Source organism: Bactrocera neohumeralis, unplaced genomic scaffold (assembly GCF_024586455.1).
Source record: "Bactrocera neohumeralis isolate Rockhampton unplaced genomic scaffold, APGP_CSIRO_Bneo_wtdbg2-racon-allhic-juicebox.fasta_v2 cluster10, whole genome shotgun sequence".
Taxonomy (NCBI): domain Eukaryota; kingdom Metazoa; phylum Arthropoda; class Insecta; order Diptera; family Tephritidae; genus Bactrocera; species Bactrocera neohumeralis.
The window spans coordinates 8,310,918-8,335,111 of NW_026089623.1; the positions used below are offsets into that span (position 1 = coordinate 8,310,918).

Sequence of the window (24,194 nt, forward strand, 5' to 3'; positions counted from 1 at the left end):
ATGCTATAGCATTCACGTCCGCGAACGTGTTAAGAAAACTTTTAAGACTTACATACGTCGCAATTGTGACTATCAGCGTTAGAATGTTCAGTATACTCTCAACTGTCCATGTCAAATAGATAAATCAATATTTTTTGGTTATTAATATTTAGATAATATTATTGCATGGGCAATCAAATTAAAGAATTGTCTAACATTTTCAGCACTAATACTTAACCGTGGTTTTAGGCGAAGCCACTATAACAAGCCCGAGAACAAAATATCTCTTGCAGACCAATAAGACTGCTGACAATATTATCCAAAATATTTATAAGAATATTTCTTTGATGATTATTGTCAATTATAATATCTCTTCAAGGAACTACAGGAGCGCCAGAATAGTGCCACAGAATCGTTCAGATCATATTTAAATACCTAGAATAGAAACAGTACTGTTTAGCAGTTTTCTTAGATATTCAACAAACTTTTGACAGAGTCTGGCCCGACAGGCTGTTATGTAAAATAAATTATACTGCCAGCTTCACTTTATCTATTTCTTAGGTCATTATGACATTAGATTAGACATTTCTATGCTAAAATTAATGATGGCTCATCCGACATACATATATGAAATCAAAGCACGTGTTCCGCATAACTGGTGCCACATGCACAGATAACACCATCATATTTGCATCTGCTTATTCCAGAAAGGAAGCTTCTGAAACTTATCAAAAACAACTGAACGAATGCATGGTAAATGCAGCAAAATCAGCACATCTTCACCATGAAAACTGCAGATTGCCCTTGCATCAAACGTAAGGAAATAACCATTTCAAAATGCACTAGCGTTAAGTACCTCGGGACTCTTAGACAGAAGACTGACCTGGCAGCAACACATAAAAAACAAACAAGATCAGCTTAGAATCAAGACCAGAAAAATTTACTAGTTACTGGGTCAAAAATCGGAACTTAGTTTCAAGGCAAGATGATCTTACATAAAAGCATTTTAAAACCGGTGTGTTCATACGGAATCCAAATATGGGGAACTGCAAATAAAACTCTCAGGTTAATCGAAAACGATTCGTGGTACATCAAAAACATTAACTAATATGAAGACCTTGAAATAAATATGATGAAGTGCGAGATTCAAAAACTGAGTTCAAGTTTTAAATCGACTAAACTATTACCCTCGCATATTTACATGCCATCAACCTACTTAATAGCAGTGAAGATACTCGATGTATGCAAAGGCTGCATTCCTTAGACTTATCATATATGTAGGTCATAAGTTTAACTGCACTGAATAAGTTGTAAAGTAATACTAGCTTTAAGCGAATCGTGACAAATAGAACAAATCTTATACTTAAAATATATTTAATGGGCAAATTGCAATTTCAGTATCAGCGCAATTCTTTAGATATAATTATATTTGCTTATTGTAAAATAAAAACAAAAGATTTAAACTAAAGTTTTGCCAACACCTTAAGGTTTTTCCCTGGTCTTGATGGTGGCAAGTTGCAATGTCTTAAACACTACGTTTTACTTGAATTTAGCCCTTCCTTACTTGTTTATTATATAATTTTGTCAACACCTGAAAGCCAATCATGAGAAAATTTGGATCTTGCAAATCGTGAGAGAAGCAAATGTTCGATTCCTTAATGTGCAGAAGAACTATACACACCCCGGTGTTTGACCGATCAAAGTAGCACGAAGAGAGAGCAGAGAGCGAAGTAATTTTTAACTCTTGCAACGTGTTGCTACAGTTTTGTTCACCAAGCGGTTGTATCAATCACTTAAAACTAATCGAGCCAGATATAGGGTTATATATATATATACATATATAGTACATAGAAATGATCAGGATGACGAGACGAAGTGAAATTTCTGTGTATTTCGGATGAACGTGTTAGCTATAACTTGAGTGAAAAAAAAAAAATCTGTCCAAAATGATTAAATTGATTAAATAAAAAATTGGTTTAAGCTGATGGCTTAACCGCTAGTGCTATATATATAAATTATAATTATATTATTCTTTGTATAAATTAATAATAATAATAATAATAATAACTTGAGTGAAAATTAAAATGTCTTGATGAAAATTAGTACACATATTCCTTGGCACCATAAGAAGTTTAGTATTGTAGATTAGCGTAATTACACCACTCTATTAATCGAAAAGGTATAAAGTGTTATAACTCAGCCGTAAATTAGGATTAAGAACTGAAATTTTGCACAGCGAATCACATTAAAGCGGTAAACATGTGGTTTTAAATTTTTTAAAAAGTGGGCAGTATAGTACAAGTGAAAGTCGTTTCTTCTTTTCGCTATTTGGGCCAATTCAATATACCAAGTGTAGCCAGGTCTTTTTTCACCTGATTTCTCCAACGGAGTGGAGGTATTTCTTTTCCTCTGCTGCCACCAGCGGGTACTGAATGGAAAACTTTCAAAGCTGGACTGTTTTCATCCAACCGAACAACATGACCTAGTCAACGCAGCCGCCGTATACCTCGTACAGCTCATAGTTCCATCGACTGTGGTATTCGCCGTTGCCAATGCGCAAAGAAACATAAATGTTCTGAAAAAACTTTCTCTCGATGATGTTATTGTCCATGTCTCCACATTATATATCAGGACGGGAATAATGAGGAACTTTCTTCGTCGAGAGAGGACTTTGCTTTTCATTTATCTACTCAGTTCAAAGTAATACCTGTCGGCAAGAACGATTCCGCATTGGATTTCAAGGCTGATATTGCTGTTGGTGTTGATACTGGTACCTAAATAGAAGAAAATTATCTTCGACTTCGAAGTTATAACTGCCAACAATAACGTGTGACTGTTTGATTATGGCAGAAAAAATTTGTTGCCTTCTCCTCGTTTACAACCACACCTATTCATCTCGCTTCCTTATCTATTCTGAAAAAAGCGTTTATTGAGGCCAATTATATCAATACCATCGGCATACGCCAGTTCCTGGCAGTTCCTTTCATGCTGCCGAAGGCAAGTTTAAAAACACGAAGAAATGTTGTATGTCAATCTTCCTTACACGAGTCTTTTCCAAGATTTGGGTCATGGTGAAAGCCACACTGACAAAAGATCCTATCAGTTTGTTGACTGTAGGCTTCAGTCTTCCACACACTATGCTGGACAGGACCTTAACGTGATTTGGTGTACAGCGGGGGGTACGTATCTTCGCTACAACAAGATAATGGTCCGAGTCGTTGTTAGGTCCTCGGAGCGTACGCACATCAAGGAGGACACTGTGTACATGCCGTCCATCTATCATAATATGATCGATCTGGTTTTAAACTTTTCGACCCAGACACAGCCATGCAGCTTGATAAATTGTCTTGTGCTGGAATCTGGTACTACAGACAACCATATTTCAGGACCCTGCTGAGTCGATCTGCCTCAAACCATCATGTGCGGATCCGAATCATAAACGTGATCCGAGCGTTCATGAAGAGCATCTTTGATCTTTGGTCATATCGGCTTCCTCTCTTTTAGCCGTGACCCTAGGCTAAACACAGAACGGCCCTCATCCAATATACCCTAATTACTCATACACTTTATTTCCAATAGAAGTTAAACAATTAATTAAATATTTGTACATATAAGTATGCTTTGGTGATAAGACATCATGTAAATGACTTCTAAGCAGATGTACTATTTTAAAAATACAACCTTGAATAGCTTCGTTTTGTTGAAAACACTTTTTTTAAGTTTATATACACATATACATACCTACTTTCTTCACTGAGGTATGTTAAAGAAAAAATCCTCAGATTTCATTTAAATATCGAACATGTTGACCGACATAAAAGCTTTAAATTCAAATGGTAAGGAGGCTAAGGGTACTTTCGTTAAATATGCTGGAGAACATGTTTCCAAGCTATTTTATAAAGATAACTCGAAAGAGTTTGCTGGAATAAAGAAAATCATTATTTATAGTATATGGTATTTTCGTAGACCAAATTCACACAGTTTCAGAAATAAACAGTAGCCTTTCAATATTATGCAGTCACTTAATTTTGCAAAAATATCTTATATATCGCCCAATGTATATGGTATATAGTTAACCAGAAGTTTGAATTTCACATATTAGGTACATATATAGAACTTCGAAGTATCTTCTGTAATTATGAGTAGATGTGCAATTAAAAAGTGAATTCGGAAAAACCTCTTTTACAATTAAAAGTTTGGGTAGTTTTACCTATACATACATAGTTACCAATAATTACTAAATTGTTCTTTTCTTATACCTGTGACGAATTTTTAGTGTCCAAATAATCTTCTAACTGCTTCCTTCAATAAAATTCATGGCATTTGGAAAGAACAAAGTATAGCGAAAACCAACTTTAAGGGTATTATAACGAAATACGTTTCTACTTTTATCAGTAAGTTCTTGAAAGAAATGTTAAATGCTCCAACAATTAATTTTTTATTCTCTTACAATATTATAAATATAGAATAATGGGTTTGTTCATCTATGTTCTTAGCACCACTTAAGGGGACAGTAGGGTAATCTGGCCTGTTTTTTGACATTTTTTTCATAGAAAGTTTCATTCTACAATAGAAAAAGTTCACATGTCATGAGATACATAAACAATTTTTTTCGGATTTTTTTGTCGGCATCTGTCGGAGAAATGGCTTGATGAAAGGGATGCGTTTTTTAATTGGCGGACACGATTTCTCATGTTTGGATCATCTGAAACACAAAAAACCAAGTTTATTCTTAAAAATTACGTATTGTCCCTACTAGAATCATGAAAAAATGTTGATAAGTAAAGAAGTAATTAACGTTTTTTTTTTTAATTTTTCCCCATGTTTTTTTACATATGTAAATTTGGTCATAACATTGTCAATAAATTAGAAAAAATTATGAATCTAGTAGGGATGATAGCCAGGCGTTTTGTGAACGTTTAAAAAAAAATTAAGCAAATTGGTTGAGTAGTTCGACCGGAATCATGTCCGCCAGTTTAAAAAAGTGTGTTTTGGGAAAAACGCGTTTGAGTTTCAGTATAAGGAAAGAGAAAATGCAAAAAAAAATGTTTGAAAAAAGATTACCCTACTGACCCCTTAAAGCTAACTTTAATAGATATGGAGTCATATATGAATGTATAGTACATAAACGAGCATCATTCCGGTCTCTGTCTTCCCCAAGCTTAAAAAATTTAATTAAATTAAAACGATCAAAATTTGTGGAACTCAGTACCTCAGATGACTTTGAGACAAATACATATGTGGCCCAATAAAAATTTTTTTAAAATTCGTCTAACCATATCAGTAATATGTAGCACCTCTTACTGGTCCTATACCAAAACAAGTAAGGAAGGGCTAAGTTCTCGTGAAACCGAACATTACATACTCTTGCAATTTGCAAGGATTAAAGTTAGCTAATTACCTAACAAAACTGGACGTTGAATGCGAGAGTATCACTGAGAATTCATCCATTATTTCTGAATTTCATTAGGGATTCTTACATATTGACCGATAGATGCGGAAAAAAGTGAACTGAAAGTTCGGAAATATTTATGTTAGATAACATACTTGTATATGGGGGCTAAGAGAAATGTTGACCCGATTTTACCAATTTTTGGCATAAGTTATAATCGGTAGGTAGGTAGGATAGCACTGGCTGTGCAGTTTTGGTGCACCAGTCGTAGACCTTTTATATTTGCTGTCACGTTTCAATTCTCTTTCAAACCATTTTGAAGTTTTGTGATAGGGCTGGGCATTCACAGATAAAGTGGAAAATTATTTCCTTGTTCTCTACTATTTCGCAGCCTCGGTAGATGTTGTTGTAGGGCATACTCATTTTGGACGCATGTTCTCCAAATGGCCAGTGCCCTGTTATGGCAGCAGTTAGTCTGTATGTACTTTTTCTGGACCTATTTAATAAGTTTCTTTTGGCTACTATTTAAATCGTTGGTTTTAGCCACCACTTACATCGGCGCTAGGTCTTTCCGCACAAATTATTTAAAAATAGAATTTGATAAAAAAAAACACAGCCTGTTCACCAACAACTAATTAAAAGCAAAACACAGTACGTTTGGGGTTTTTTTTTTCTTTTGGTTTTTTTTTTCGATTTTATTGTCTTTTATTCACTGCCACTGCACTTTTGTAGACACTTCGATATAAAAAACAATTGACGCTGCGGGATACGTTCGTTCGGTCCGAGATCAACGAAAAAAAGGGAAAATCGTCCTCCGGAGCGGTCGGTTTTGATGGTTTGATAGTGTAGAGTTGTGGTGTGATGTCAGCATGTGTGGTATATTCGTGTGTAGTAGTGTGTGGTGTCTTCATTTGTGAATCGCGTTAGTGTGGTGTGTTGTCGTGTGGTTGTTCAGTGTCGGATGTTTAGAGGGGAAAGCTAACTCATCTAGCCATCCCGGCCCCCCTAGGCGAATATTAGCCTAGCAGTCGCTGTAATTGCTGCAGCGTGGCAACAAGGCTGCTAAGACAAGTGGAGCGACGATTTGTTGTACGATGTTGCCGGCGCCGCGGGGATGCCTCATTTCGCCTTGCTCGGGACGATGGAGGAGCAACTAGCTTTCGGTGCCGACTGGGCTGCTGTGACCGGTTCGTGGCAAGCTGTCGCGCTACAGGCCGTTTTGGGGTCCGATGCAGCATGGTGTGGTGCGGCCTATTGCACAGTTGGCATAGGGTCACTGATGTGCACTCCTGTGTAGTATGTACCGTTGCCAAGCAGTTCAGGCAGTGCCCGAGAGCTTGAGCAACCTTCTGCCGTTGCATGGGCTGCATGCTGCGGAAAATGCTACCGTGTTGTAGCCGGTTTGGGCGCCGACATAGGGGACATCGGCTGCGCTGAGGTTCTGCTACGGGTGTTGAGGACGGTGGTAGTGGTCGCGTGCCACTACGAGGAGCGGTAGCATTGGCGGTTGCCGCTGGAGTTCGAGGCGTTGGAGTTGCCACAGGGCGCGGCACGGTTATGGTTGACCTTACCGTTGGCGTTGGCACAGTTGGCATATCCACATCCATTGTAATCTGTGTGAGAGGGGTAATGTGGTTATAAATGTATGTCATTAAAATGTGCATGGCGATTGTGCCACGTTATGTGGCATGAAAGGGTCGTCACGTAGATCGACCATTGCGTTAGGTTTCGAAATAGTTTAAGCGAGTTTCTTATTTGTGGGTTTATTACGTCGGGTTTTTGATTATTTAATTTGCGTTACGATAGTATCGGCGGTTTTTTCGTTATTTGCGGTTTCGTCAATGTGTGGTAGAAAACATAGTTTCACGAGCGGTCTTGTTAATATACCGTTTTGAGTGCGGAGATCTACAACTCGTACATGACCGTCGGAACCGTAGTATAGGTTTTCTATGCGACCAAGCCGCCATTCGGTGGGGGTAGACAGTCATCATGGATGATGACACAATCTCCAAGCTTTGGCGCCTTTTCTGGACTCTTCCACCTGTACCTTTTATGAAGGTCCTTTATATATTCTTCCTTCCATCGGCGGCTGAAATCGTGATGGAGAATTTTTATTCTCTCCCATTGATTTAATAAGGATAGCGACCCCACGCCTGGCTCAGGTGTGGCCAGAATGGGTGCTCCTTTGAGAAAATGCCCTGGTGTTAGGGCTGTGAAGTCAGAGGGATCTTGCGAGAGGGTTGTGAGTGGCCGTGAATTGAGAACGGATTCAATTCGCACTAACAGTGTGGTGAACTGTTCATAGTTAAATTTGTAGTTTCCAGCTACTTTTTTGAAGTGGGATTTAAAGCTTTTTACTGCTGATTCCCATAAACCACCCATATGAGGAGCGCTTGGGGGGATAAATTGCCAGTTAATACCTTGAGGAGCATACCTTTGTACAATCTCTGGTGAGACTTGTTTGATAAAATCCACAAACTCCTTTTCAGTGGCTCTTTGGGCTCCAATGAAGGTTTTACCATTATCGCTCATCAGTTTTGATGGGAAGCCTCGTCGTCCGACGAAGCGAGCGAATGCCGCGAGAAAAGCCTCCTTTGTCAGATTCGTACACAGCTCTAGGTGCACTGCTTTTGTCGTAAAACAGACAAAGACAGCCACATAGCCTTTCATTATAGTGGGGGACCTTAGCATGAACGCCTTTATCTGAAAAGGCCCAGCAAGGTCGACACCTGTAACTGTGAAAGGCAGAGCGAAGTTGCAGCGTTCCGGCGGAAGTGCTGCCATAATCTGTGTTCGCAACTTCTGCTTGTGCATAGTGCAGATCTTGCACATGAAAATGCATTTCTTTATTTGGGGCTTAAGGCGGGGAATATAAAACTCTTGACGGACTATATGCTGCATTAGGCGATGTTCAGCGTGAAGAATGAGTAAGTGGATATAATTGAGGAGTAATGTGGCAAGTTGGGATTTCTCTGCTATAATTAGAGGGTGGCGTTCGTTGTACGTCAGGCTTGAGTTAGCAAGCCTACCATTCGCACGAAGCAGACCTTTTGTGTTCAAGAATGGGTTAAGAACCAAGATTGAACTCCTTTTATCAATGGGTTTTGATTCTCTTAATAAGGAGATATCGCGGCTGAAGTAGCGCATTTGGGTGAATGCGATTAGTGCGACCTTTGCCTTTTGGAGTTCTAGATAGTTAGCGTTTCGCATTGGTTAGATTCTGGGTGAATTCCCTTAATTTTATTTTTGAGTCGCTCTACGAACTTCAGCATGTAGGCGATAACTCGAAGGGCACGAAGGAACGATGAAAATCGCCCAAGGATGTCATTATCATCCAATGTTGCGTGAAAGCAGTCAATTTTTCGACTTTCTGGGGCATTTATATTGCGTATGGGCGATTTTGGCCAAGAAACGGGAGATTCTGTTAACCATCGGGGGCCATTCCACCAGAGGGTGGTGGTGACAAGGTGCAGCGGCTTACACCCTCTTGTACCTAAATCGACAGAATTGTCAGCACTGGCTACGTGTCGCCAAGTGGCTGACCCCACTAGGTCAAGTATTTGTGACGTACGATTAGAAATGTACGTTTTCCATGCGTGTGGTGGTTTTTCCAACCAGGCTAGAACGATTTCAGAATCGGACCAGAGATGCAATCTGTATTTCTTCATCTTTAAGTGGGTCTGCACCATGGAAACCAATTTTGCGAGTAGTAGGGCGCCACAGAGCTCAAGTCGAGGTAGACTTAGCGTTTTTAGAGGAGCCACCTTAGCTTTAGCTACTAATAAGTGGCTTGTGGTTGCGTTATCGCTTTGTGTGCGCACATATAAAGTGGCACAGTATGCCTTCTCAGAGGCGTCACAGAAGCCGTGTAATTCGACTTTGTGTTCGGGGGAATAGTTTACCTACCGTGGGATTTGTATCTGTGAGATATCGTTTAGATTGCTCGCGAACTGTGACCACTTTTCTAAACGAAGTGGTTTTACTTGTTCGTCTCAGTCGGTCCCATCTAGCCATAATTTTTTTATCAAGATTTTCGCTTGTATCATAATTGGCGAAAGCCATCCTGCGGGGTCGAAAAGTTTCGCCACAGAGGATAGAATTTGGCGTTTTGTAATGGCGGATAATGCAGATATTGACTCGGTAGTGTATGAAAACAGGTCAGATATCGCATTTCATTGAATCCCCAGAGTCTTTTTTGTACTTTCCTTTTCGAATTTAAGGAAAGTAGTGTCCAACAAGTTTTCTTTCGGTATGTGTTTTACTATATCTGAATGATTTGCAGTAATCTTTTTCAGTGGAAACCCTGCGGTTTTAAGGGCTCTTATAACATGTGATAAGGATTCGTATGCTTGTGGAAGACTGTGACTTCCAGACAAAATGTGGTCAACATACGTTTGCGTTTCTAACACCTGGGTTGCCAGAAAGAATTCTGACTTGGTGTTTTCTGCCAATTCGTGCAGTGTCCGAATGGCTAAGTATGGGGCACAGTTGACGCCAAAGGTAACTGTTTTTAACTTAAAGTCGCGTAGTGGACTAGTGGGGGATTTTCTGAAAATAATTCTTTGAAAATCTTGATAGTCTTTATGTACGACTATTTGTCTATACATTTTCTCGACGTCCCCGTTGAAGACGTATTTGAAGATACGCCCAATTTAAGATAAGCAACATTAGGTCTGGCTGAAGCGTGGGTCCCGTAAATAAAGTGTTATTTAGGGAATTTCCTGAACTAGTGGATTTTGACGCATTGAAGACAACTCTTACCTTTGTGGTTTTTTTGTCTGGCTTTACTACTGCATGATGTGGCAAATAAAACGAGTAGTATTTACTTTGTATGATTTTTTCGCCAGCGCTGACTTCCTCCATATGGTCTAAAAGGAGGTATTCTTCTACGACCCTATCATATTCTGGTTTCAGCTCGCCTTTTTTAAGTAGGTTTTTTTTCATACCTAAAAATTGTTGGATAGCAGCGGTGCGGGAATGACCTAAGGCGAGTGTGCGGGGAAATTCTGGCTTTAGTGGTAGTCGTACGACGTACCGGCCATCTACTGATCGAGTAGTTGTGGTTTTATAAAAATCCTCACAATACCGATCTTCAGGGGTTGTGATTGATACGGGGGGGAGTTCTTCTAACTCCCAAAATTTTCTTAATTGCGTATTGAGGTATTCGTTGGAGATTTCCTCAACTTGACTTGTCATCGTGGCATTTGGTTCCGCAACTAGTCCACTTAGGACTCATCCTCAAATGGTATTTTGCGCCAGAAGTGTTTTTGTGATTTTCTCAATACCTTCGAGTATTATCTGTGGTATGAGATCGCTTCCTAATAGAAGATCTATTTGAGCGGGAGTGTTGCAGTTGGGGTCTGCTGTAGTCTGATTTATTAATGTTGAGTTGGTTTAGGATATTACTATGTCCATAGTTCTGCTGATTCCAACCACCCAATTCTTTTATTCTTATTGCAGAACATGCTGCTATTTTGTGAGTAAAGATGTCTATGGGTAGTTGATGCAAGACCACATTAAGCGCATCAGTCGGACATAACTTGATTGCACCAATAACACCTGCACATGCTGCTCTTTGTAATTTAATTTCTTGATATTGTATTGTTTCTTTAGAGCAGGCCACCATACCAGAATTCCATATGTAAGTATAGGTCTTATGACAGCCGTAAACATGATTACATATATTAGGCTTAAGGTCCCAATTCTTGCTGACGATTCTCTTGCAAGTGTATTGTAGTGTAGGCCATATATGCTTTATTTATTCTTTTTTCTATGTTTATTTTGCTGAGAGAGATAGAGAAAGTGTTGTACCGTTTAGTACGGGAAGTAGAAATTGGGGGATTTGGGTTCTCCTTGTGAATAGCATCATTTCTGTTTTATTAGTGTTAACACCTAGTTTATTGTTCTTAGCCCATAGGTTTAACCAGCGTAGTGCTCTTTCTATAATCTCACTGACTATTGAAGGGAGCATGCCTGATACCAACAACACTATATCGTCTGCATATGCTACTGTTTTCACCCCTCCGCCATTTAGTTGGAGTAGTATTTCGTTCAGCGCTAAACCCTCTAGAAGCGGCAAAAAGGGTGCGGGGTTTACAGGTCTAAAATTCTTGGCATTATCATGTGTACTTCTGCCTGGTTTTGGTAGGAGCGGAACTTTAATTCTTTTCCAACTTCTTGGGTTGTAAGACAGTTGAATGCTTGCTTTGTTTTGTTTGTTTTTTAGGCCTTACGACCATTGGTTCTTCTAGCCTTTGCAGCATTATGGGCATAATCCCATCTGGACCTGCCGCTTTGAATGGTGAGTAACTATTCATGGCATATTTTATTTAACTTTTGTCAACTATTAGGCCTAGATAATCAGCTGCGTTAGCCGGTGGTTCTAGTTAAACCTCCGTTATAGGCGTTTGTTGACTCCCAGGGAAATGCGTTTTAATAAGTACCTCGATAGATATCCAAGCAATTCCTTCCGCCTTAATGTAGACAGTATTGGAATGTTCTTTGGATAGCATTTTACTCAGCCTTGCGTACTCTCTACAACTTTCTATCGATGTGCAGAAAGATCGCCATGAGTCAGTTTTAGCTTTCCTGACTGCTTCATTGTATTTTTTCATGATATCTTTGTATGGTTGCCATTGAAAGCCTTTCTTAGTTTTGTTCTCAATTTCTTAAGCTCACTGTTTCACCAAGGAAGAGGCTATCTCTTTTTCAGAACTGTTAGCGGAGAGAATTTATTGAAAGTTGTTGTTAAGATTTTTTCCAACTTATCCACTTCTATGTCGAGTTCTTGAGGATTACTGATACTATTATTGCCTCCTTTTTCAAGGCATTTTGTTGTTATTCTAGTAAACTTTTCCCATGCTGCTCTTCTAAGGTTTCGATATTCGAGAGGAACTGAATTTCTTGCGAATGCTGAAGACTATCTAGGAGTGATCCAGTGTATTTTGTTTGGTGCTCATGACAGTTTTGCCGCTGCTGTAACTACCGATGTACTGTGGCTGGTACGTCTGGTAGTACTCTTAGTCGTCTCCTAGGTGAACAAAAGACAATACTTACATACATATTTAGATCCTGTAAAAGCAGTGGCGTTTGAATTACTAAATGGTATAAATAAAAGATTAGGAAATATCGAAAAGAGCAATGCTTTAGGCATGGCATCATTCTTGGATCTTCGTTTCAAAAAGTGCCTTTTCAGACCCCACAATAGCTGTGTAGTATCATTTCAGATGTAAGTAGAGTAATTCAAGGAGCCCAAGCAAATGAACCACAAGTAGAAACCTCAGAGTTTTCAATATGGAGCTATATAGACTCCAATATTGCATCAATCAAGCCGCGAGGTACTAGTAATTCAAGAGCCATTATCGAGGTTCAGCGATATTTGGAAGAGGTAGTAATTGCTCGAAATGCGGACTCCTTCAAATGGTGGCAGCACAACAAATATAAATATCCATATCTGTCTCCCATCTACCATAAAATTAGGATATTTAGCGTTATCGGTTCCTTGCTAACGGCTTTTTTCTCAAGCTGGACTTATTTTAAGTGAAAGGAAAATGCGCTTGGACGATGAAAAAATAAAAATTTTGATTTTTTTAAATGCGAATCACATTATTTTTTAATTTGAAAACTAATTTTCATGACTATTATTAATATTAATCAGTATTCATAAATAAAAAATCCATGCTAATTAAATATTGTTGAATATACAAATTATTCTGTTTCAATTTATGGAAAATTAAAGATATTGCATTAAAATTAGTAGCGATCGCAATAGCTATAAAAAATCACTGTGATTTAAAAATCGCAATCGCTCTTTCCACTGAAACTAAAAAATCTAATTCGCTCATCACTACTGTTGTAAGAGTATAAATATTGGTTAATTTACCAATATGACGTTGTAAAACCCCTTTATACAAACTCAAATATAACAAGAGTTTGTGGACTTGTAAAACCATTATATGTAAGTAAAACTTGTTAAAAACCGTAACCTGGTTCCCTTAAGCTTCACAGTTAATATTCCATCAACTGGAGTACCATTGTTGTTCAAACATTTCAATAATTTTTAGTTTCAAAATTAAACACTTCTATCAACTTTTCAAAAAGTCAATCAGATTTCTTTTTCTTGTTTTAATATTTTTTGGAAACGTAAAATTTGTTTCGGGGTCTCTCATCCGAGGCTGTCGTTTAGATTTCATTGGGGGGCTTTTTCCGTGGCGGGTCCCAAACCCAACGCACAACCCTATGTAGGGGATGTTTCGCCTTCTCACATTAGCTCGCCTTCGAACGGATGTTCTTAGGCTACCCAGAGGATACTTGGTCAAAGACCGGAAGTAGTGAGCTGCTTGAGCCATGTGTAAAAGAATCGTTTCTGGCCACTCCCAAGTGAATGGCGATCAGAGAACTTTCCTCACTTGCGTGAACTTCTACACATAACTCCATCCTCCAGCATTAACACCACCAACAATGTCAGCCTGGAAATCCAACGCAGGATTGCTCTTGCCAACTTCGGACTGAGTAGGCAATTGAAAAGTAAAGTCCTCTCTCGACGAACAAAAGCTAAACTCTATAAGTCGCTCATAATTCCCGTCCTACTATATGATGCAGAGGCTTGGGCGATGACAACAACCGATGAGTCGACGTTACGAGTTTTCGAGAGAAAAATTCTGCGAAAGATTTATGGTCCTTTGCGCATTGGCCACGGCGAATATCGCATTCGATGGAACGATGAGCTGTACGAGATATATGACGACATTGACATAGTTCAGTGAATTAAAAGACAGCGGCTACGTTGGCTAGGTCATGTTGTCCGGATGGATGAAAACACTCCAGCTCTGAAAGTATTCGACGCAGTACCCGCCGGGCGAAGCAGAGGAAGAGGAAGACCTCCACTCCGTTGGAAGGACCAAGTGGAGAAGGACCTGGTTTCGCTTGGAATATCCAATAGGCCACGTAGCGAAAAGAAGAAACGACTGGCGCGCTGTTGTTAGCTCGGCTATAACCACGTAAGCGGTGTCTACGCCAATTAAGAAGAAAATTTGTTTCGAGGACGTAGAAATTGAAGGCAAATGAAAACCCATCAAGTGACATGTTAGTATAGAGTAAATAGCTTTTTTTTTATTATGATTTTACATTGTACCTAGTATATAAAAATAAAATACTAACAACAATTCCAGTCTAATTAATTAGGAGAGATACTTAAATGGTAAATGTTAAGAAATACATTTGCTGTTGTCTTACTAGGTCGGAAGGCTTCTTGCGTTTCAACCGGATTTCTCGCCCAGCAGTTTCGATGAGTCTGGAGGCTTCCTCATTAACGTGCTGTCTAAGCCTCAGTTCGTGAGACTTTGCTATTTTGGAGATTTCATTTACCACTGAATTCACGCATAGATCACGGTGCAGGTCAGCAGATCTAATGTACCAAGGAGCATTAACTAAATTCCTTAGTACCTTACTTTGAAGGCACTGAATGCTGGCAATACAGCTTTGACTTGAGCAACCCCATAGTTGGGCTCCGTAGGCCCAAATTGGCTTTAGAACTTCATTATATATTAACAGTTTGTTTGAGTTTGCCAAATTTCATATCAAGCTCGTTTCTTTTTTTTGGACATGCTCTTTCCAGCGTAGCTTAGCATCTAAGGTGATACCTAGGTACTTAGCACTGTTATGATGTGGTATAGGAATGTTATTTATATAAATTGGACAATATGAAGGTAAAGTCGACATAAATTGATTTGGTGTCGTTTAATTTTATGCGCCACTTAGATGCCCACTTAGTAATTGCGTTGACTACTGTCTTCACTCGTCGACTAGATACTGAAGTTGACTCTCCAGCTGCTAACAAAGCTGTGTCATCCGCAAATGCCGCTGTCATACAACTAGAATCAGATGGGAGGCACTGGTAAAAAGCAAATAAAGCATTGGCCCCAACACACTTCCCTGGGGAACACCCGCTTCTATCGGTTGCAAGTTTTAATATGCATCCTCTTGTTTAATGCGGAAGTATCTATCTTTTAAGTATGAAGCAATTATTTCACAAAATTGTTGGGGTAGCACGTATTTTTATTTGAGCAGTAGACCCGTATGCCAAATTGTGTCAAAAGCTTGAGACACGTCCAAAAAGGCCCCCGTACAAACGTTCTTTTTATCGATTGTATTTTCAACGAAATTAACGATTCGGTGTACCTGGTCAATTGTTGAATGGTGGTCACAGAAGCCAAATTAATGTGTTGGTATTAGGTGTTTATGAGCGATTATTGGTTTGAGTCTATTTATGAGTACATTCTCAAAGATTTTAGATTAAGCTGGCAGTAGCGAAATTGGTCTATATGGTGTAACATCGTGTGCTGGCTTACCCGGCTTAAACATCATAATGATTTCAGATACTTTCCAAAGCGATGGCACGTATCTTAGACATAAAGCACTGTTTATAATGTTTACAAGTTTTTTTATACAATTCTTTGGTAAATTGCATAATATTTCTCCAGTTATTAAATCGTACTCAGGTGCTTTTTTGAGACTTGTGTTCCCGATAAGACTTTTAATTTCTTTAATAGTAACAGGAGAACTGCTGATGTGTGGATCTACCCAACTATTTTTAAAGTTTATCTCATACCCACCTTTATGCGTAAATGTGTTTCTCAAATGATTTGCAAATTCAACAGCTTTCTGTTCATTCGTTTTGGCCCATTCAGTTTCGTTTAGTTTTAATGGTGCTACATGTTTTATCTGTTTATTAATATTTCTTGTAGCTTTCCAGAGTAAATAGTCGGTGGATTTAAACTAAAATCGCCGTGCATCTATTAAGCTCAGTTTTGAGAGCAGAGGATCTGGTTTGGTGCCATCTCCGTCGAAGCTTGCGCTTTTTATGGATACTCTCTAAGATGTGTTTTGGGTATTTGGGACCACTTAGATTCACGCGGGTATTTGGTGTACTCTTCCACGCAGTGTTTTGAATTATTTTTGTGAAATCTTCAACATCACAGTCCAATTCAATACAAGTCGTGTGCTTAAGCTTTGGGTCGACTTTATTCACTATACTTTTAAATTTATACCAATTAGTGTGTTTATTACATAACGATGGCTTGGCAGCCGAAATACTATAAATGACTTTTCATACAGAGTTAGTAGCACTGGGAAATGGTCAGAGCTTAGGTCCGAGCAATTTTTAATACATAAATTGAGTTTCGGTAGTTTATTGATTATAAAGAAGTCAAGAAGGTCTGGCAATTTCTGTCTATCTGTAGGCCAATTAGTGGGTGTTCCTGTAGAAACAAAATTGCATCCAACTGCTTGAATAGCTTTGAGAAGTTCTCGACCTTTGGTTGTAGTTAAACGAGATATGAAACGATTCCGTCATATTTTTTTAATAAATTCATATACACGTTTCTATTTGTATATTATGTCTAGGTGGACTATACAGAGCAATAATTAAAATTGTTGTAGCTTGAATTTCTTCCGTCTTAATCGGATCTTCCTCGCAGTGTTCAATATTGCTTTTGATAATTATAGCGCTCCCTCCTCGTGCTGAGTTTGCCGAGTGTGGTGTGTGATATAATTTATAATTTTTAAATTTTAAAAATGAATGGTTCGTAAAATGCGTTTCAGATAATAGATAAATAAATTGTAGATGGTACTCAAGAGCGTTGAGCCGCTGATTAAAAGACTTAAATAGTTTTTCTTGCTCATTTAGTTTATCCAAAATTAGGGATAACAGACTTTAGAAACTTTAGAAACGGAAGGAAGGGATTTTACTTCTTTTGTGTTCACAACGGGTTTGTTTGTCGGGGCATTGGCATTCGAAGACATTAAGTTTGCAGGCACTGTTGCTCAAAAGCTTTATTAAAAAGATGTTATTTATTAATTCTGTAATAGTACAATGTAATTCATTAAAATCCTTTACGTCGTTTATTATAATTATTGGTTTTAGTATCATTGTTGGCCGCCTGCTCTTTATTTTTATTCGCAGCGCTAATAATTGTTGGAGAAGTATCAGCTTTGCGTTTTTTTGAAGAGCGCTTCTTTTTGAGTATTCATTTAGTTTCTTTAGCTAGCTCATTTTTATCGGTTTCGTATATTTTATCTAAATTCATACTAGAAGGTTTTGATTCAACACTCACATGCTTGCTTTTACTAGATTTTAGTTCTTCGTTTTCTCCTATTAATTCATTGTTATCTTTACGTAACTGATTGCACATCGCTTCCAAAGTTCTAAGCCTCTCATTTATAAGTGAGGTAGTTTTTTTCTAATTCTCTTATTTTATTTACTCTAAATGAGCTGAGACTGTTTCTCGGCGTCACCTCATGAAGTGGTTCAGCCATTTTTGTTTTCTAATGATTTCTCTACTGGGTATTAGAAACCTGTCGTTTTGTCGATAATGCAGTTTGAATAAGAATTTTATTGTTTGTTTTTTTGATTTTAATTGACCAGTACGACAGCGCTGATTGCAGTTGAAAATTGTTAGAACAAAACAGATGAATGCACACTGATGTGCACTTTTTTTCCCCCGCGAAAATTAATTATTTGAGTGTTTATTTGATTTGTTATTGTTTAAAAGAAAACAAACTTCGATTAAATATGTGATTTGTTTTGAATTATTTTTACCAATTGCTACCACTAATCCAAGTAAATCGATGTGAAACGTGTTGACAACATAAATGCCTCCCACGGCGCACACACCCACGAATTACCACAGATTGGATTATTTGCAAATTGTCGCAATTACGGAGCACACTTGGATGTTGACCACACTCAATGATAGATAACTGATCAATGTGTTTTTCTCTAACACACGTCCATACTCCTATACCTTGAGTAAACATTTAGATATATAAATGAAACTTAGTATCCGTGTTTCTCGGTTTCTCGGGAATGTTGGTGGGCGCAATCGGACCCCAACATTAATTGGGAACTTATAAAGTGACAGAAGTAAGTTCCACTAATTTCAACCAAATAAGTAGGGCACATTGCCCTCACATTCGTAGGTTAAAGTGCACAAATAGGCTAAATCAATAGACAACCACACCTACTTCCCATACAACACAACCTTAAATTCCCTCTGATTTTTTCACTTTTAAGTAAACAAATACAGCACTATAGCGGAATAAAACGAGAATAGTGCCGTTAAAGCGTACCATCTATGGTTTGAATGGGGAGTTTTCTTAAACCTCACATAGTACCTGTATTATAGCGGACTCACTTTTTTTGTATTCACTTTAGCATTTATCAAAATCAATAGAAAAACGAGAATTTTATTTAAAAAAAAAGTGTATTTTAAAAATTGGTAAACTGAGGGAGATCGCTGTTGTTATCGAAAAAAGGTGTAAGGGATCCCCTCGTGTGTCTTTTTATTCCCTTTTGTGTGAGGAATCAGGTGGTGTTATGTGTGTGGGATGATGATGATGTGGATTGTAAGTGGTGATATTGTGGGTTTTTTGAAGGTTGCGTATCAGTGTTGTGAATCTGTGTCGATGTTGTGTGCTAATGTGGTGGTAATCCTCCGTAGAAAATTGCGGTCGCGAAGGTCGTCTGATGGCATTACGGTCGGTGACGCCCAGCGTCCAGTCCGGCGGCACTGAAAATCTGTTATACACTCACTCGTGAGATAGGTAGGCGCTAGACGCTGGCGTAGCTGAGGTGTCCTTCCCTTGAAGATGCCACAGTGTGGAAACCGATGTCGGCGACAACGTAGAGCGCATTGAATTCGTTGTGGTTCCGGAGTCAGTGGTTGTGTGTCACTAGGCGGAACCGTTGGCACTGCTCGGGGAGATGTGGTGGTGATAATTGTTCGCTGCGCTGTTACTGGTGTAGCTTTAGAGCGCGGAACAGTAATGGCCGAATGTATAGTGGGTGTTGGTGCAGTGGGCATATCGGCATCCATATTTATCTGTTGAAAAATGTTATTTTAATTATCTTTGCGATATATATCATATGTTAGTTGGTGCCACGTAATGTAGAGATCGACTACGCGAATGTGACCGTCGGAGCCGTGATCATGATGGAGAATTTTAATTCTGTCCCAACGGTTTAATAAAGACAGCGACTCCACGCCTGGCTCAGGTGTGGCCAGAATGGGCACTCTTTTAAGAAACTGCCCTGGCGTAGGGGCAGTAAAGTGTTAGGGATCTTGCGAGAATGCAGCGAGAGGCCATGAGTTGAAAACGGCTTCAATTTAAGTTAACAAGGTCGTGATTTTTTCATAATTAATCAAATTATGAGGAGCGGTTGGGGAGCGTATTTTTGGACAATGTCAGGTGAGACTTGTTTTATGAAATCCACAACCTCTTTTTCTGTAGCCCTTTGAGCTCCGATAAATTCTTTACCATTATCGATCACGATTTTTGATAGAAAGCGACGTCAACCGACGAAGTGAGCAAATCCGTCATTAAAGCCGTCATCGTCAGGTAAGTACATATCTAAAGGTGTACTGCTTTTGTCGTGAAACAGACAAAACCGGCCATATAGCGTGAGAGTAAGAGATCTTAGCATAGACGCCTTTATATGAAAACGCCCAGCAAAATCGACACCTGTGGTGGTGAAAAGCAGAGAAAAATTGCAGCGGTCAGGTGGAAGCGCTGCCATAATCTGCGCTCGTACATGAAGATGCACCACTATATAAGGGGCTTAAGTTGGGGTATGTACAATTCTTGGCAGACCATAGGTTGCATGAGGCGATGTTCGGCGTGGATCATTAAAATATGGCTGTATATGAGGAATAAGGTGGCAAATGGACACCTCTCTGGTATTATTATAAGGTAGAGCAGACCTTTCGTGTCTAGAAATGGGCTTAGAACTAAGAATGAGCACTTAAATGTTTACATTGCACTATTTATTGTGACGTTATTTGCTTTTCATCTTTGATTGTCGCAATATTCGTTTGAACATATAAAATAATGAAATGTGCAACGGAAATGCAATGTGATCTAGTGTAAGTGCCCTAGTATGTTTCGAAATATGATATGCATATTTCGTGTGGTCGCAACGTTGTTGCGATAATAAAAAAGGAAAATATTTTAAGCTGACCAATTGACTAAGTATTTCGAAAGCATTATTAAAAATTTTCATATAATTTCGTTTTATTAAACAATTATTAATTGGTTCAAGACTTTGTAAGTCTATATTATCATTAAATTCGTACTACTCATTATTACATCTTAGTGTATATACATACTTGTTGAAACATTAACTCAAAGTCGCTACTATCGCCTAGCGGTAATAATACAAGGTGCGTTCCAAAGTAGACAGGAATCTAGCGCCCCTAGGTGGCGCCATCTATATAACGACTGGTACGTTAGAATCTCCTATCTTTATCGATTGGAAGTGAAGTTATTGCGTTTTAAGTGTCAGTATGTTTGTGTTATCGGTGCGAAAATGAACTTCGAACAAAGAGCCTACATTGAATTTTGTTTTAAAATTGGTAAAACTTTTACCGAAACCTTTCAATTGATGAAACAAGTTTTTGGCGATGATTCCCTTTCTCGTAGCAGAGTGCACGAGTAGTTTCAACGTTTTCAAAGTTGTCGGGTGGACATAAATGACGATCAACATGTGGGCCAATCCAAATCTGTGATCACCGGAAATTTCATCGAAACTGTGCTTGAATTCATCAAAAATTAGCCGAAATCATCATTGAAATTCATGGAAAAGGAATTGAACATCTCCAAAATATCGATTTATCGCATTTTAGCGAAAGGAAAGCGTTATACAGATGTAGAGGAGAGGAGAGATTGTTCGATATGCTTTTGAACCGTGCTAAAAGCTATATTGAAGCAGAAGGAGACTATTTTGAATAAAATAAATTGATTTTGCCTAAAAACCTTTTGTTCGGTTTTTTTTTAAGTCCTCTTTACTTTGGAACGCACCTTGTATAGATGTGTATAGTATTACTAATTCTGTTGGGATTTTGATAGCAAAAATTATACATTTGTCTGTAAGGGATCCTAGATAAATTTTTTTAAATTTTTGGGAATCTATGTTATACTTTGTTATTTCTTGGTCGGTTATCACATTACTGTGTAAAATGCCTAAACCACTTGCTGCTATATTGTCTTTTATGTGTTCTACATTGTCCTGTAAAATTCAGTCCAAATTGTTGTCAGGATTAAAAGTTTCAGGATCCATTGCCCCTGCAAATTTGTATTTCTGTTTATGGTTGTTTAAATGTATATCGTTTACATTTTTTTTTATAAATTTCGGTTGTTCGTTATATCAAACACTTTTATAATTCTTTACGTAACTTATATTTCTTTCTTCCACATATTTTTCTCTGTTTTCATTACTCTTATTTATTCGCTTAGACTTTTCATTAAATATACCTTACCTTCTTCGATATTTATTGGTTTTTTTCTTTTGTAACTGAGTGGTAACTGTTATTATACCATTCTATAGCCGAGCTCATTTTATTTGTTATACTTGAATTTTTATTTTCTATACCTAATACTCCAAATTTTTTCTCCTAGTGTATTGTGTAGGCGTTCTACATAAGAATTGCCGCTGTGATTATTCGGCTTAACGAGATGTAGTTCAATATTTTCGTTTCTGAGGAAATCTTTAACATTAATGCTTTTAAATTCGTAATCAGCAATAAGTTTTTTAAAGTGCCCTCTTTGTGACTTATATTGGTTTATTTTCTCGATTATTCTTTGGCTAATCCTATCTTCGAGAAAAAATTAATTGGCAAATTTAGAAAACCTGTCTATAAAGGTTAGAAAATTCGCTTTCGAGTTAGTGTAGCAATCCATGTGAATTATTTCTTCGCAATCTTTCGGTGTTATGTTAAATTAAATTGAGCTCTTATAGGTCGCCTATCATATTTAACTCTGTTGATGTATCGCAATTGTTTACGAATTTGTGTATAAGTTTTTTCAAGTTTTGTAAGTAGATGTGTCTTTTAATTCCCTCGTAGTTCTCGGATATTACTGTGTGTCCTCTTTTGAACTTGTGATAATTTTGGATATGCCTGTAAGCTTCTTCCTCGCTATTTACATCTTTAGCGTGATACGAACATTTAACAAATTTAGTGTTGTCAAATCCATCAAATAACTCGATAATTTTTTTTTGTAATTTATTATATTCATGGTCATTAATTTCGCCATATATGCCAATTTTGCCTGAAGTGATATGTCTTCTGAGGATATTAGAAATATTATTGTTGAAATCTGCTGGTGATACATATATTTTTTTATTGCTGTGTTTTATTTCTAACTCCAATTGTTTGTTATCTATTCAAATTATCTGAGTTTAAACCGATTGACTATGGTGTCCAAAATGGGTATACAGCCATAGTCAAATGTTATTACACATTACTAAATTTTTTTGCGTTTCGGTAAGACTGCTTGTTGTTGTTGGATGCAATGGAGTGTGTAAAAGAAACGAACAAAAATTCAAAGAAAATAACGGAATATTTCTCTCAAAAACAATACATTTGTTTGATTCATATTGGCGTCAGAAGTTATTACACACATTTTATTCGTGTAAAGATCATTAGTTTTTAGCTATCTTGTGAGTTAAGTAGGCGCATTTTACATGATTGCGCAAAAATTAATATTGTTAATTTAATCCACGAAAAAGGTCAAAAGGAAGCATTTAAATGTTGAAACACGATCCGATATTGTGACCAAATTTAAAATGGGAACTTCGGCTTCGGATCTTCTGAAAATTTATGGAATTTCGCGGAAAACTGTGTACAATTTAGTAAAAAGAAGGACACTTGTGGGAATTTAGAAGATAAAAAGAAAAGTGGACGAAATCTCGTTATAGGCCAAAGGGAAAAAACAAGATTAATGAGTGTCCTTTTGGCAAATCCAACAATAAGCCCTATTCGCCTTGCAGAAAATTCGGGGGAACTAATTGGGAAGAAAGTTAGTGAAGCTACTTTACGTCGCAAGAAGAAAAGCATGGAAATCAAGACCTATGTAGTTCGCAAAGTGATCGACATAACTCCAAACAACAAAGCCAAACGCTATGCTTTTGCTCGTGAACATATTAATAAGCCCATAGAGTTCTGGCACAACGTTCTGTGGACTGACGAGTCCTCTTTTCAGTTCCAGGGGTCATTTGGAAGAAAGTATATGCGTCTACCGTCAACTCTCAAACGCAAAGCACGGCAGCCTCTAAACAGATTCGGTGGAGGATCTGTAAGGTTTTGGGAATGCAATTCAAGGAACTTTGAATCAATGTGGGTATATCGATGTGTTGAATGATCATGCATTTCCTTCAGCAAATAGCCTGTTTCCAAATACCGACTGGATTCTGCAACAGGATAATACTCCTTGACATAAAGGATGGTTGGTAACGAAGTTTTTAAATGAGGTAGATCAAGCTGTTCTTGCATGGCCCCCTCAAAGCCCGGACCTTACCATCATTGGGGTTTCATGAAACAACAACGAACAATTGATAAAAATCGAAAACTAAATGACACTATTGAAGAAATTAAAAATATTTGGGCTAAACTACCTCTTTCTTTTATCCACACCTTGATTGAGTCTATCCCGGCCAGGTTGCAAGCAGTAATTTATGCCAAAGGAGGAGTAACAAAATATTGACTCATTAAAATTTAAAAAAAAATTAAAAATGTATAATTCTTAATATAAACCATATAATATCGTCCCCTCAATATAACAATAGCGTATAATTTTTTTTGGGTTTTGAGAAAATCGAGTTTAAAGTTTTTGTAATTTTCTTATTGAAGGAAATTTCTGAACATGAAATTATGCACCATTTTTTCCAATGACATTTCCAATGACCCACTTTGTGGAAGTAGAATTTGACGAAATTTTGACCAGACATAGAATTAATGATGGACATTCTAAATATGCAATAAAAAAATAA

The 24,194-nt window shown here is 37.9% G+C and overlaps 1 protein-coding gene across 1 annotated transcript in view; it reads left to right on the forward strand.

Moving 5' to 3' along the window:
• Positions 1-24,194, forward strand: part of LOC126765047 (radial spoke head 10 homolog B-like) — a 199,337-nt gene that overhangs the window by 67,404 nt on the left and 107,739 nt on the right. The window lies entirely within an intron of this gene.